Raw genomic sequence first — 15459 nt, forward strand, 5'->3', positions numbered from 1 at the left:
ATGTTTTTGTTTCAACATAATAGATTAACAGTGTGTTTCAGAATGCAAACAATGTTCTTGGTGCAATTTTTAAGGGAACTAATATGTTAGCATAATATAATAGAGATGCATATAGAAAAATCTTAGTTCAGTTGTATAATCAACTCAGAACGATTTTAGATTGACTCATTTAAGTAAACAAATAATTGATTTTGGTTTATATGGTTCAAACCTCAAAAGGTAAAATTTCTATTTCTTTTATATTTTCAAAAGAAATTTATAATTTTTCAAACCAAAAGATAATAAAACCTGTTTTCAGAGTACTCTATTTCAATGGCAGCAATAAAGAAAATTCCAGCTGTGAACTCAAGTAAGCTGGGAGACCCAATTTACTAATACTTTTTTCAGAGATGGGAGTTGTAGGTAACATCTGAAAACTTAAAGCTTTGGGTATTTTGAAATGTTAAATATAAATATAAATAAGAATGCAGATCTAGAAATATAAATTATTAGGAGATATGTAGATAGGTAGATTAGATAGACAGACTGATTGATCCCACCTGCGCTTTGATCCCATTTCTCGTACCTTCTCTTTCAAGTGTCTTCAGCCTCTCAGTCAAGAGGATTCTCCCCTTGTAAAAATACTTGTGTCTCCTTTTAAAAATGAATACTGTTTCTACCTCGATTTACCTTGATCTGCTCCATTCTGGCTTCAACCTCTATAATGCTAAAATATATCACATTAGGTTCATTAGTTATCATTATCTTCATGTCTCTAACTAGAGAGGACATTTAAATTCCTCAGTTTAGTTGACTTTGGAATTCAGCTTTACTAAGCACCCACACTCTCTGAAACACTCTCTGTTCCTTTACCATTGGTGGCATAGCCCTCTCCTTTTTCCACAACCTTAGCTGCTGCTTCTTAGTCTCCTGGCAACCTGAGCTTTTTCCCCATGTCGTTAAGTGTAGGAGTTTGGCCCTGTGCCCTGCTTTCTTCTAATTCTCTAGTCTCTGGCTGAGTTATCTCATCCATAGCCATGGTTTCAATTACAAAACATTTATACCATAAAAAAGAGCTCTCCTCTAAGCTCAACTGCCTACTTAAATCTCTCCTTTGTCTTACAAAGGAGAGTCAAACGTAACGTGTTCAAACTGAACTCATGATTTTTCTCTCTAAACATGGTCAATTTCTAGGTTTTCCTATCTTAGTTGAGGATCTCTGATCCAAGTTATGCAAATCAGAAACCTCAGAGTCCTCCTCTCTACACCTCATATTTAATCCATTACAGATTCATTTATTTTCTAAATATCTCAAGATTTTCCTTTTCTCTTTATCTCCATCATCTCCCCACGTCATTATTTGTCTGAATTACTGGAATAGCCTGATAACTGGTCTTCCTCTTTCTACTCTAGGGATCCACAAACTGTAGTCCATGAGTCAAATCTGGCTCACCACCTGTTTTTGTATGGCCTGTGTGATGAGTGTTTTTTACATGTTTAAATGTTAAAAAGATCAAAAGAGGAATAATATTATGTGACAATTGAAATTGATATGAAATTCAAATTTCAGTGTTCATATTGAAGGTGCTAATGGATTATAGACACACCCATTCATTTACGTATTGTCTATGGCTATGTTTGCAGTACAACAGCGGAGTTAAGTAGTTGAGATAGAGATCATATATGGTGCTCTTATCACTTCCCATAGTATAAAGTGCAATCAAGCAGCCACAACTTAACAGCCTTCTAAGTGCCATATTATTTTTTATTACCATGCCTACCATCATGTCAAAACAAGAAAAGAGAAGTGGACTTTGGATGCCACACTTTTAAGGCAAGGTGTGGTGTGGATTATTTTACTGCATTATATGGCAAAACATGGTGTTTATTCTGTATTATATTATAGCTGTGCTAAAAGAATACATTACATATTGGAATTATAAGACTAAGCACTTCTCTCTATACTCCAAGTTGACAGGAAATCAATGGTCAGAAAAATTGGCAAATTTAAAATAAAATATCTTATCATGTGAGAATTTATTCACACACACACAGAAAAAAATAAAACAAAAATGAGACAGCACCCAAAGTAAGATTCTAAGTAGCTAGCTTGTTAACAAAGCAAGAAAAGCTATTTATGAATAGTGAGTTATTTAACCTCATCCAATTAAGAGAATATGCTATCCTTTCTCCAAAAGAAGTTCCATTCTCCTCATTATTAGACCTATATTACAAATATTAAACATTATTATTATAGTATCTTTTTAAGTTTTGTCAATAAATTATAGAAATTTGTTTTCTCCCTTGCTATGTAAATGCTACATAATATTGGTTTTGCCTTTTAGCCTGCAAAGTCTAAAATATTTACTATCTGGCATTTTATAACGGTTGCTGACACCTCTTCTACATTTGTGCCCTAATCTTTCTCAACACTCAACCAGATGGATCTGATTGAAATCCTTATATGGTTAAAATACTTCAAAGGATTCCCAATACCGTTGGTAGAAAGATCAACATTCTTAAAGTACCCCTTATTACCTTTCTAGAATCATGTAGTACCATATTATTAAGTGCCCTCTCTATTTCAATCACACTGGTCTTTCATTTCTTCTTGCTCACCATGCTCCATCCTGCCTCAGAGCATTTGTACATCCATTTCCCTCTGCATCAAACACTGCTCCCTCTCTTTTTATGTGTTTACTCAAATTAAAGTTAGAGCTAAAGTCAATTTTTAGTGAAAGTTTCCTTTATGACTGACTAGGCTAATGCCCATACACAAACACATACATAATTTGCTTTCATAATAGTATATTTCTTAGTTATATCACTATATAAAAATTGCAATGTTCACTTATGTTTATTATTACTTGACTAATGGCTGTGTCTCTACTAGATTATAAACTATTTGAGAATAAGTCCCTTTAATTTTGTTACACCTTTTAATTCCCTGAACCTAACACAGCTTCTGGTGCTTAAATTTGATCTATAAATATCTGTTGAATATGGTCATGAAAATGATACATAAATCTTGAAATCAGAAAATGTCTAACATAAAGTATAAAGAAACTTGTTTCCATTATGGTTAGATAATTCATAGCAAGAAATCGACAGCATGCTCTGGTTCAAGAATTTTATTACATAAATTACTAAAGATATTATAATGATATGAAGGGAGATATTCTGGAAATCTTTTAGCTTGCAAAACTTTCATTAAAAAATAGAAATGTGTTCTTTATGAAATGAAAATATTGTTTGAAACTTCAGGTATTAATATAAATTACTCTTTGAGGCATTTTCAGAAATAGAGTTAAATTTATATTTTAAGTTATCAAAACCTCTTACTTATTTTTCTTCTTTCCTGTCTCAGTTCCCTAGATAATGTATTTATTTCTATAATTTAAAAATTTTCTCTTTAACCTCTAATTCATGGAATTAGAATTTCTATATAGTAAACCTTGTTTTCAATCTATTCCATAGAGATATTATATGTATCTTATATACATGAATGTCTGAACATGTGTTTTTGTATATTTGTATAAACACACATTATACACATAATAAAACTCCCTGAACATCTCTAATTTAAGAATTATTCCTGAATTCCCTCATCATAGATAGCTCTTGGAAGTAAACCATAGGAAATTGATGTATTATACCTGTGCCTGAAGAAAACTGGGGATCAGCAGTACAGTCTGGAGGTTCAGGGACTTCAATAATATTTATGATCAAACTATGTCTCCAGGGTCCTCCAGCATCAACTATCAGTAGAAACCTTCTTGGATCAGTTTCATAATTAAAAATTTTGGTTGAAGTGACTATACCAGAACCTAGTAAAGAGAAAATCCAAGAAAAATAATTACCATCAATATATAAAAACATACTTTTTGAGTCTTGAAAGAATTCAGAATTATATGCTTTATCTCCTTCATTTATAGAACCTAACAAAGAAGTAGCATGACATACCCAATGCCACACATTTATGAAGCATCATATGAATGTTTAATTGAAGGAAAGAATGAAAAAGAATAAAACAGTCCCAATTTTTATTTTTTAATCACCTCTCAAGGAAAACATTTAAAATATGTAAATTAGAGTAAATATTAATAGATTGCTTAGTTCCTTTTCAATATGTTTTGGGAATTCTATTTTTGTAAACCAACTTTGATATCAAACATTTTCATTAAAGCAGTTTCCAAAGATTATAGGGACCCTTCACAACAGGAATCATATTATCATTACAACTGTCTACTTTTTATCAACAGAGAAAAAATAGTTGCATGTTTGTTTATATCCAATCTCAGTTATGATGATGTGGTCCTAACATCTTAAAATAAGTTTGACCTAATTTTGAGACTTTATCATGAAGAATTTCCTGTTTTCAATGGAAGTATGCTGCCTCAGGAAAGCACTTATATATCCTACTAATTGCAATTAATTCCCTGCTGGGCTAGCCTAAGACCTGAATATAAAATAATCAACTGTTTAACGGTGAAAAAAAAAAAAAAATAGTACAGACAAAGGAACTAAAACACAGACTCTAGTAAAAACAATGCTTTTTTACATTGTTATTATTGACAAGATTAGTTCCACTAAAACTGGGCATATTTAGAAATTATCATAATTTTAGCAAAGAAAATCTTTTTTAAAATAATGAAATGTTTCCAATACTCTGTAGAGGAAAGCTATGGAATTAAGGGAGAAAAGATTATTCTTCATTTGGAGAAAGTCATGATTATCACTATGCACATCTTTTTAAAATACATACTAACTAAGCTTACCTAATGGATTTAATAAAGACAAAAATTGAGTCTCTTTGGACCTAATGAGGATGTGTCGGTGAGGAAGTTGCACAAATTTCCTACAAGTTTTTGCAGAACTTCTTTTTTTTCCTTCAATTTTATGGAATAATAACAGTAAAGGAAAATCAGATCATAACAAAAACAATGTAGAACTGCTTTCAAATTGAAGTGGAGCCTATGTATCCCTTCTAAACAGAACAAGAGACAATCTCAAAGTGTCGTGTTGGATCAAGCCTGTGGGGAATATTAATAGCTTCAAACACTGGTGGTTTTTGACATTGTCTCCTAATGGGTCTCCTCCAGCCAGATTAATTGAACTAAAACTTGACTGAATGATCATGTGAGGTTCTCTTGACTCCGCTAGTTCAGGAAAGATGTTTTACCCCTTATCTTTGGTGTCAAGAATACAATGGAGGAAAAGTCCCAGTACTAGTATTGAAAATGTATCAAACAACTTGAGGCTCAATAGAAACAGCTGGATCCTTCTGGGGGATAGAGGCACTGGCTATCAAAGGGAGCATTTCTGATAATGTAAATTTAACCAGTGCTCCTGTGGCCCCAGGTTTCTGTAGGTGAGTCACTGGGAATAGCATCAGAAGGCTTTAGTACGCCAGAGAAGCCAAACACAGGGTTTGATTAAATTAGAGGCCATTGTGAGGTTTCAGAGGGTAACACGGGCTAGACCAAAGCTTTGGAATGTGGCCTCATGAGTTAGCCCAGGTAAGAACAGTAGAAGAACCATTGAGCCAACTCACAGAGTGGTAAGAAAAAAAAAATTCAGTGTTGTTTTAAGCCATTGTATTTTGGAGTAGTTTGTTATGCAGAACTAGATAACTGTTAGAAAGGGCATGCAGATTTGAAGAGTTGGGTGAAGAATTAGAAATGCAATCAAGGATCTATTAGTATAGGGACATACATGGGAATATAAAAGATATAAATCAGGCATGGCATTTATGCTCAAGAGATTCCTTTGGTGAAACACATGACAAGAAACAAATTGGTAAAGAAAGGGAGATTTTAAATTGTATACCAGGAGCATTTTACCTAATGTTGGAAGCAGAGTAGATGCTGATATTACTTCCTAGAAAGGATTATTTCTGAACTCACACATGAAAGATATGAAAGTATTGGTCAGATGAAGGGGATAGTGAAGGCAAATGCATTCTTGGCAGAAGGCAAGACGTGCTCAAAGGCCTAGAGGCAAAGCAAAGTTTTTCATTAGAGTAGTGTATTTTGACAGATGTGTAGAACATGGAGTGAAGAGTGCCATCTTTTGCATCTGGAAAGAGAAAAAGGAGCCACATTTTAAAAGATTTATATGTCATTTTAAAGAGTTTGGGTTTTACCCTGAAGGCAATGGAGAGCTATCAAAGAGTTATGGGGGGGGGGGGGGTGATATGATCAATTATATCCTTTAATAAAATTACCAAGTCAGTGTAGAAATAATTGTGGAAGTCTGGAGGAATGAAGACAAGTTAGGAGGTTGGCAGCAATAATCTAGAGGGAAGATGATGGTGAAGTAACTTGTGATAGTGATAGTGGAGATGAGAAATATACCAAAGATTTAGAATTCATTGGATTTGGTGACTGAACGGAGGTGGAAGGAAGGGATGAAGACAGTAATACATGCATATTACACAGTTTTCTGAAGGGTAGATGGCAGCAAAGCTACCACATGATTGTGTTTGTGATGTTCTGCAAAACAAAATGATTATTTGGGTGGGCTGAGGATTACGTGTCCTATGTTTGGCTCCATCTGACCCTGACCGGGTTTCTTTTACAAAGGTAAAAGTAGGAGTAGGTTTTGAGAGATGATAATCAGTCCAGATTTGAATATTTGAATTTAAGATGACTGTGAATATATTGATGAATTAGTATATTAGTCTGGAGTTCAGTCATGATGTTTGAGCTTTGCATGTATATTTGCAATTCATCAGAATCTATGTTGTAGTTAAAGTTCAGGGAGTAGATGAGATTGTTCTGCTAGAATGTGTGAAGAAAAGGGAACATACAGAGCCCTGAATAATGCAAACACATACAGAATAAACAGAGGAAGAGACTATGTCAAAAAGAATAAGGAAGAGGATGAGGAGGAGAAGGAAGGGTAGGGAAAACTGGCAGAGCACAATGTCCTTAGAATCAAAAGAAGAGTATTTCAAAAAGTAAGAAGTGATTTTTATTTTTAAATACTGTAGAGAGAATTACATGAGATGAGGACCGAAACATGTCATCATCTTTACAGTAAAGAAAATTGATATGATGGGAAGTCTTGGTGGAATGATGTATCAGAAACCATACTGAACTTTGTTAAGGAGTTAATGGAAGGTGTATAAGTAGAAAAAGTGGCTTAGAGAATTCATTAAAGATGTTTGGCAAATAGAGGAGAAGGCAATAAATGGAGAGGGATGTGGGGCAAGAATGGATTTTATTAAGTTGAAAGAGGTTTAAAAGACTTTTAAATTTCATGGGAGAGAACCAGCATAGTGGGAGAAAATATAGGGAAAAGGGTATTATCAGTGCAGCAAGATAAGGAGAAAAAATGAAATGAAACTCAGAACAAAGTTGAAGGGGATTGAAATGGACAAAAGAAATTATACATTTTCCTTTGCAAGAAGAGCAGAAAAAAGGGATAAATGCAAAAAATGAACTGTCTATATGTGAAAATAGAAGGAAATTTTCACCTCATTGCTTATGTTTTTTCTGAGATATGTCTAGTGAGTTCATCTGGCAAGAGAAAAAGGTTTTAGATGAGTCAGAGATTTGAGACAATACTAGAGAAAATTTGAAATAGTCAAGTTGGGGAATGGAAGAGAGTTCTGACTAGAGAAAATCTGAAGAATCACAAGGAAGTATATTGGACCAAGTAAAAGGTAGACACTGAATTTGTTACATGTTATTTCATGTGATTTTTCTCTAACAATGTTCTTCAGCTGAGGCATAGCATGAAATATCAACAGTTAGATTCATTTCATGTTGGAATTTTCCTAGGTAGAAGTTACCCTGGGTAGAAGAAATATAGGGCAATTTATCTGAGGATATTGTCAAGGAGAGATTGAAAGATGGGATATAATGCCAGATAGGGAACTAAAGAGAAGAGATGAGTGATAGAGAAAGTAAATCAATGGACTGGCAGCCTTAACAATGTTGACTAAACAGTATAGTAGGAATAACTGAATATAAAACTGAAAAGAAAGTATTTGTGCTCAGAGTGAGATGTCTGAGATTAAGAGGGCAGAGGCGAAACTATTCTGAGTGATGATGAAGTCCTGGCCATGGCCTTGGAAGAATGCATATTTTAGAGTCACTAGAGTTAAGGTAAAAGAATTGAGTACCTGGTGGAAGCTGAATGGGCTATAATGTGAATATTGAAGTAACTCAAGAGATGGTGGCAGACCTTGAGAGAGGGAGAAAAGCTGTGAGCCAGATATGCAAGTCCCCAGGGTTTGAGGGGGAGTGATTAGTAAGTTTGGTAAGGAGCCAAATACTCTGAGCTCCAAACAAGCACGGGAGTTTCCAAAGAGCATCCAAGTAAATGGTCAGTTATTAGCTTTGGGGAGTGAAAAGAATGCGGACTCCCCACTTCCTGACCAGAGATATGAGATGTGTGGGAGAATGAATAACATTAGCTTGAGGCATGCAGTGGTTGTCCTCATGGGACAGCAAATTTCAGTTACGGCAGGAGGTAGAGAAATATCACTAAATAGGTTGAGGAACTGAGGGGATTTATTTATTTATTTATTTATTGGCCCTACAATGGGGATTTCAGAGCACATAACTGAAAGGTATGAGAATGCAAGAAAAAGTATAAGTTTAGGTTAGGGAAGAGGAAGCTTGAAGTAGTACAGGGATGAGAATAGAGAAGAGGATATATATACTTGTTTGGAGGAGATTTCTTCTTAGTCAACAACCAAGGATAAGAGGGATACGAGAGATCATGAGTTTAGGTGGTGTGCCGGTTTGAGTGTATTGTGTCCCCCAAATGCCATTATCTTTGTAGTCTTGTGTGGGGCAGAAGTTTTGGTGTTGGTTAGATTTGCTTGGAGTGTGCCCCACCCAGCTGTGGGAGATAATTTTGATGAGATGTTCCCATGGAGGTGTGGCCCCACCCATTCGGGGTGGGCCTTGATTGGTGGAGCTATATAAATGAGCTGACTCAAAGAGAGAAAAGAGAGTGCAGCTGGGAGTGATGTTTTGAAGAGAAGCGAGCTTGCTAGAGAAGAGCGTCCTGGGAGAAAGCCGTTTTGAGGCCGGAGCTTTGGAGCAGATGCCAGCTGCCTTCCCAGCTAGCAGAGGTTTTCCAGATGCCATTGGCCATCCTCCGGTGAGGGTACCCGATTGCTGATGTGTTACCTTGGACGCCTGGTGGCCTTAAGACTGTAATTGTGTAGTGAAATAAACCCCCGTTTTATAAAGGCCTATCCATCTCTGTTGTTTTGCATTCTGCAGCATGAGCAAACTAGAACAGGTGGATACAAGTTTTCCATATAATTAGATTCAGATATTTCCACCTGGCAAGGTAAAGAGAGTACAAGGAGGGTGGGGGTGGGGATGGGGGTTCAGGTCAGGATTTGTGCTGTCACTTCTAGCAGATATCAAACAGAAAAAAAAAAAAATTGTCTTGGATCCAAATAGCAGGCAATCAGGAAGTCTGAGGAGGTGGGCATTACAGTAATCTGTCCGCAGGAACCAGAAATTCCCGTAAAGGAAGGGTTTCCAGCATCATGAGCCTAGTTGAGAAGAAACAGAGGGTTCACATTTCATTTGGAATTTGGAGGCATAAAGCATGGTCCTCAGTTACTGAGAGGAAAGTGAGTCAATAAAGGTTAGAGAGAAATAACTCAGAATTCACTTCTGTGGGAAAGAGGATGGGCTTGTTCTCACTGTGGAGCTGGGCTGAGCCACAGGTGAAGCATTCAAGCGAACTGACACCAGGTTTTCATGATATTTTCTTAAATTTATAACAGTCATGTCAGGCAATATTTTGACATTTCCTAAACACAATACAAAACATACACAGTTAGACAGCTATTTGACCTGCAACACAGCTATGCTAAATTCTCAGTTTCAAAATTAACATCTAGTTAATTTTATTTCTGTAGAAATACCATACTGAGTATAAAGTGTCCCCTTTAAGAAAATAGATTGATGCCATTCCAGAGGACTTCGGAAACACCATTTGCATTTGCATTTGTAGCTGAAATTGGTTGGATTATTGATTGTGAAAACAGAGGTTTTTTTCTTTGTTGATTTTAACCAAGAGACTCTGTATTTTTTCTTTTTCTTTTTTTTGCATTGATTCTACCGAGGACCTACTGTGTGAACTGCTTGGTCAAGTAGTGGATGCTGTGGTGAGCACAAAGCAGGACACATGTCCCCTGCTTTAACTCACTAATTTACTAATACTTCCTTTTCAGGAAAATTTCAATCCACTGGCTAGAATATTTTTTAAATTGTTCTTGACACTGATATAAAAAGATAAATTGTGGATCTTCTGTTCTCGTATTCAAAGGATTTTCTCCCTCTTAGAAGAATTAGGTGAATACAATCCCTATTAAATGAATAAAGTGTTTTATATTTTCAGGAAACAATGTGTGTGGCAAAATTAGGGTATCACAAATGTGGTTCATGGTAGGAATAGGAAACTTCTTAAAAAGTTAAGTGTTTATATAAATATCCGTAGCTATTCCAAATATACTACTCAGGTTTAACTAAATAATGTTAAAGTCTAAACTTTACATAGTAATACATGTAAAGTAAATGAAAATATGATTACTAAAATCATTTACTTGCATCAATGATAAAATCCTTTGTTTTATTCAGAAAGTGGTAGACATCTGCTTTTCCAGCCACATCTTTATCATAAGCCCAACCTAATTGTGTCCCAGGAAGCATGTTTTCAGGCAAATTCACTGGGGTTAATTAACATCTGAATTTCTGCTGCGATGTGGGAAAACATTGGAAGAGATTCCAAAGAAAGACTTCTTAAGTAATATGAAGAAAAAATGCTAAAATGAACAACTTATTAATACATTAATACACTCTGTGTGTAATTTGCCCCCAGTGAATTAGATCTGTTGCTAAAATTGTTAGAGGGGAAAATTTTATCTAAAACTGAGACAATGTTTTTTTCCTTTAAATCACATTTCAATATTTTTTTCTGTGTTGTGCTATGCAAAACATAGACTTGGGGAAAGAAGAAGTGAAGATCCCAGCTTTAGTTCTTGATCATCTTTAGTTCATTCCTCTGTTCAACAGGTATATTTAACCACTACTATGTAGACGGTTAGTTCAGTTTGACTAATGCCCTCTTTTAATTTGTCATTTCAATCAAATCATTTTGTAGATTAGCATAGGCTATATGTCCAAAATAAATTTCTTGTATTGTAATTAAAATGCTAGTTGTAAAACTCAGGGAAATATCAATCCTTTCTGCTTCAATTTACTTAATTATTGTCACTGCTTTTCTTTTTATTAGAAAGTAAAGAGGCTCTGTTTTTGGTTTAGTTGTGATGCATTGTAAATTGCATAATGGTACACCTCTATAGCAAAAAGCAGAAATAGGCATATCTTGAAATTTACTTCCAGGGTATGTACTTTGTGAATAAAAGGGAATATAAAAAATATCCAGAGAAAATAGTTCAACATAAAAAGAGTCATAAATTAATACAGAATATTTCATATGACTGCTTATTACATAATAAAGAATTGATATAGCACATTACTTTATGAAAAGAGGACCCTAAAGTAAGAAATATTACAAAAGTTTAGTAATTCTTGAAATAATTCAACTGTTGAGTTGTGATCTTTATTTAAGCACACACACATAAAGAGAGTGAGAATGAGAATAAGAGAGAGCAAGAGAGAAATATTCGATCTGCAAGGCTCTGAGCAGAGATTTAAATTCCTTAATAACACTTAAACAATAGTTTCTTAAGAGTAAAGGAAATATCAAAATTTAAACAAACCTGTACATATTAACAAAATCATGAAGATGTTCATATTTAGTCCAGCTCCTCGAATGCACGTAGTGATGCCTAACAACAAATGCTTGGTTGTTTATATGTAGTCAATCTTACTCAATTTAAGCCAACAAGTCAATAAATAGTTACTCAATGGTAACTATTGTTACCAATTGTTTAATTCCATTTAATTGAGTGATTATGTACTTAGGTCATATTTCAGCCTCTATGACTTTTTCAAATATATATATATATATATATATATATATATATATATATATATATATACACACATACATATATGACCTACATGTGTGTGTGTCTGTAGAAAGAGAAAGAGAGAGAGGTGGGGGCAGGGGGGGGGAGAAGGGGAGCGGATAGGGAGGGGGAGGGAAAGAAGATTATCAGCAAAGCCAGGAACATTATATAACATCAATTTAAATTATAAGTATTTGATTTGATGTGGTGTATACTATGGAGAATTTTTGGCAAGTAGTTCGGGTGATTTGCTCTTTAATCCGTGTTTACCTAATGGAACATGTTCTGTAAGTAGGATAAAGGATAATTTCTAATGTGACTCCATATATATTTCCAAATCCTAAGACAATTCAGTCAACACATATCTGAGTGCCACAGGCTGTGCTCACCAGTCTTTTGGAAAGCATTCCAAAAGTGAGCAAGAACCACTCTAGCAGTTTGTAACCCAGCAAAGATAATAGATGGATTAAAAATACACTACAGCAGAGTATATTACAAGTTTCAGTATAATGATATGAAACTTCAGGAGAGGGAAGAATTGTTTCCAAAGAGGGGAAATAGAGAAGCCTTTAAGGTGGTGGTGGCTTTGTTAAAAAGGGACTTTAATGAAGCAAATTCCCAAGCCTTTTGATAATGCCACACTACTAGTAAAAAAATATTTCAGTGTGTGTCTCTTAGTATATGCACAAGTAACCATGTGTAGTACAAAAGATGCTCATTATTATTTTCCATCTCTTTACTAAATAATACATTTCTCAAAGATCTCTGTCCTCATTCCAACCCCAACAGCCACTTTGATGACCAGTTTGCACTTATGGCTTCAACTTCTACACTTTTCATGTAATGTGTTGTCTATGAATAATGCAGGTGAATGAATTTCTACAAACTAATTCTTCGAAGTTTGTTTGTTTGTTTTAATTCTGGTCAAAACAGCCATACTGTCAGTGGTTACCTTTAGGTTTCTTTTTCCCCCCATACATTTTATTTTTCTTTGAGTAGCCACTTTATGACAGGAGCATTTTTCTGCAGTGCATTTTTCCTTTAACCATTCAAAAACAATGGTTCCTCAAATTTTTCATTTTTGAAATAAAATTTAGCAAATATTATAAACTGAGATGTTAGAAATGTGTGTGTGCACTTTCATCCAGCTATGGAGCATACTTCTCAAACTGAATGATTAGTTCTAATCATGTTTCTTTAAATCTTTAACATTTTCTTGACATCTTCCAAAAATATTTGATAACAAGCAATGCATTTTAGTTTCCTTATTAGTCCACATGTATTTCTTTAAGTTAGTTTTCCATTTTATGTCGAAAATTATTACCTCAATCAAATATATACTTTTGTATTTTGCTCTTGTATGTTCATTGCTGAATTGGTAAAATTTTGACAGGTTCAAAATGTACCCCTAACTTTAAACTTTGCTAAAAATTTTGACTTCCTGTTTTAGGTGCTAAGTTTTAAACATTTTCCTAACCATGGTATCTTCAAGCTACTGTGACCTACTGTCTTCAAGCAAAATATACACTTAAACTGAGATTCATCATTAATAATAGTACATGTAAATCTACCCTGCAACAATTATTTAGATAATTTTCTATGTTTTTTTGACTAACTTCTTTGTAGAACTAATTTTTAGCTACTAATACTAGTGGTAAACAAGCTCAGTGCCCTTTTCTTGTTCATCCCCTGACCCCTATTTCTTATTATTCTTTCCTTCTTGAAGTTAAATTTCTTTTTTATTTAATGAAGAATGATTTAGTTTAAACAAGATGATATATTACATAAATCCACTTCAATAGTATTTACATGAAGTGCCAATGATTGCAATGTTCTGAAAGTGAACGAATGAGGAGAAGGCCTGTGTATATATATCAGAACTCCAACTCTGCCTTCTGCATGTCATATGGCCATTTAATGTGAGGATCCAGTTAGAGGGGAACCGACAAAATGCATATTAAAGCTTAATTTCCTTCTTGTATTTCAGATAAAAATAAGTCTATGTCAATAGAAGTTCTAATATTTCCTTCTATCTTCCATCATTCCAGTAAATCATTTTCTCCATTCTCATGTGTGAGAATCACACTTTGGAGATGCTACCTTAATTTATATGAAATATTTCACCTGTAAATCTTCACTCATTTATTCATTAATTCATCCATTTATGTAGTAAAGGGAAAATGGGAACACTAGTAAAGGGGAAGAATATTTTCATTCAATAAAGTACACAGCAGTTCCCCATTTATTTGCATTTGAATAAGTTAGTGAGCTCACCACAAATTCATTTTAGAACAATTCACCTGAAAGGATGATCAGCAAGTAAGAAATGGAAAGAGGGGAGAAGGGTGAAGAGATTTTTATAACATTCTCTGTGAGAGGTACCCAAAATAGAGTATTGTTAGGAACATGAAAATATAGGCTATTTCTGAAGTAACTTTTCCCATTTGATTTTATGACAAAATTATATCCAAGCTAATTCATACCTAAGGAACAACTTCTTGTGTGTAATATACATTTATATTATAAATAATCACATACATGTATAAAGAAAGTCCTAACTTTGCACAGTAGTGCAGAACCATAAAAATGACTGTCAGTCCTATTCATGGAAAGCATTCTTAGTCAACGGGAAAAATTATAACTGTTATAGTACTTTAAAAATTTTTGTTAAAATATTTAAAAATACCTTATTATAGGTTGGAAATGTATAGGGAAATGAAAAAAACAGACAAATCAATATTTACTTTGTCCACTAAATTAAGTGGAGAATTAAAGTGTTTATTACTTTGTTAAAAACTTAGCAAGAGGGGTTTGTATCCCACTCCTGGTACCAAAACAAACAAACAAACAAAACTTATCAAGAGTAGTTTGAACAATGCTTGCCTTCTTCTCATTGTATAACTTACTATATGAAGCAAGGATCTTTTCTGTGCCTTAGTAAATTGCCCTCTTCCTTTTTAAGCTTGTATTATTTTCCAACTTTTTATCTTTTGCAATTTCAATGTTGTGAAATATCTTCAAAATCCCCTATAATGGGAAGATTTTTGCTGATGTCACTTCCTCTGGGACATCTACATCCTTTTTGTCACAACCACTTTCTTCATTATGTTGATGAGTCACCTTCACTAAGTTCCTCTGGCTGCATATCTAGAGCTTCTCAAATGGTGGCATTGTCAACATTCTCACAATCAGCTATTTCTCTATAACTCCATTTACAGTCCCTTGGAATCCTGCAAAATTATTTGCACAGCGAGTTCAAAATTTCTACCATATCACACACACATTACTTGTTACTTCTAACCTTGATGCTTTTATGGTTTTAAATGCATATTGTATGTCATATTTCATCCAAAACTCAGTTAAAGAAATTGCATGATCTCCAGTTGTAAAATCAACAGCCTGTATGAAAATCCATCTAAGCTTATAGGCTTTAAAAACTGAAATCATTCTTAGGTCAATTGTCT

The 15459-nt window shown here is 34.3% G+C and overlaps 1 pseudogene; it reads right to left on the reverse strand.

The window, feature by feature from the left end:
* Positions 1–11777, reverse strand: part of LOC119534920 — a 145557-nt pseudogene extending 133780 nt beyond the window's left edge.
* Positions 11778–15459: the final 3682 nt, after the last annotated feature.

Source organism: Choloepus didactylus, chromosome 5 (genome assembly GCF_015220235.1).
Source record: "Choloepus didactylus isolate mChoDid1 chromosome 5, mChoDid1.pri, whole genome shotgun sequence".
Taxonomy (NCBI): Eukaryota; Metazoa; Chordata; class Mammalia; order Pilosa; family Megalonychidae; genus Choloepus; species Choloepus didactylus.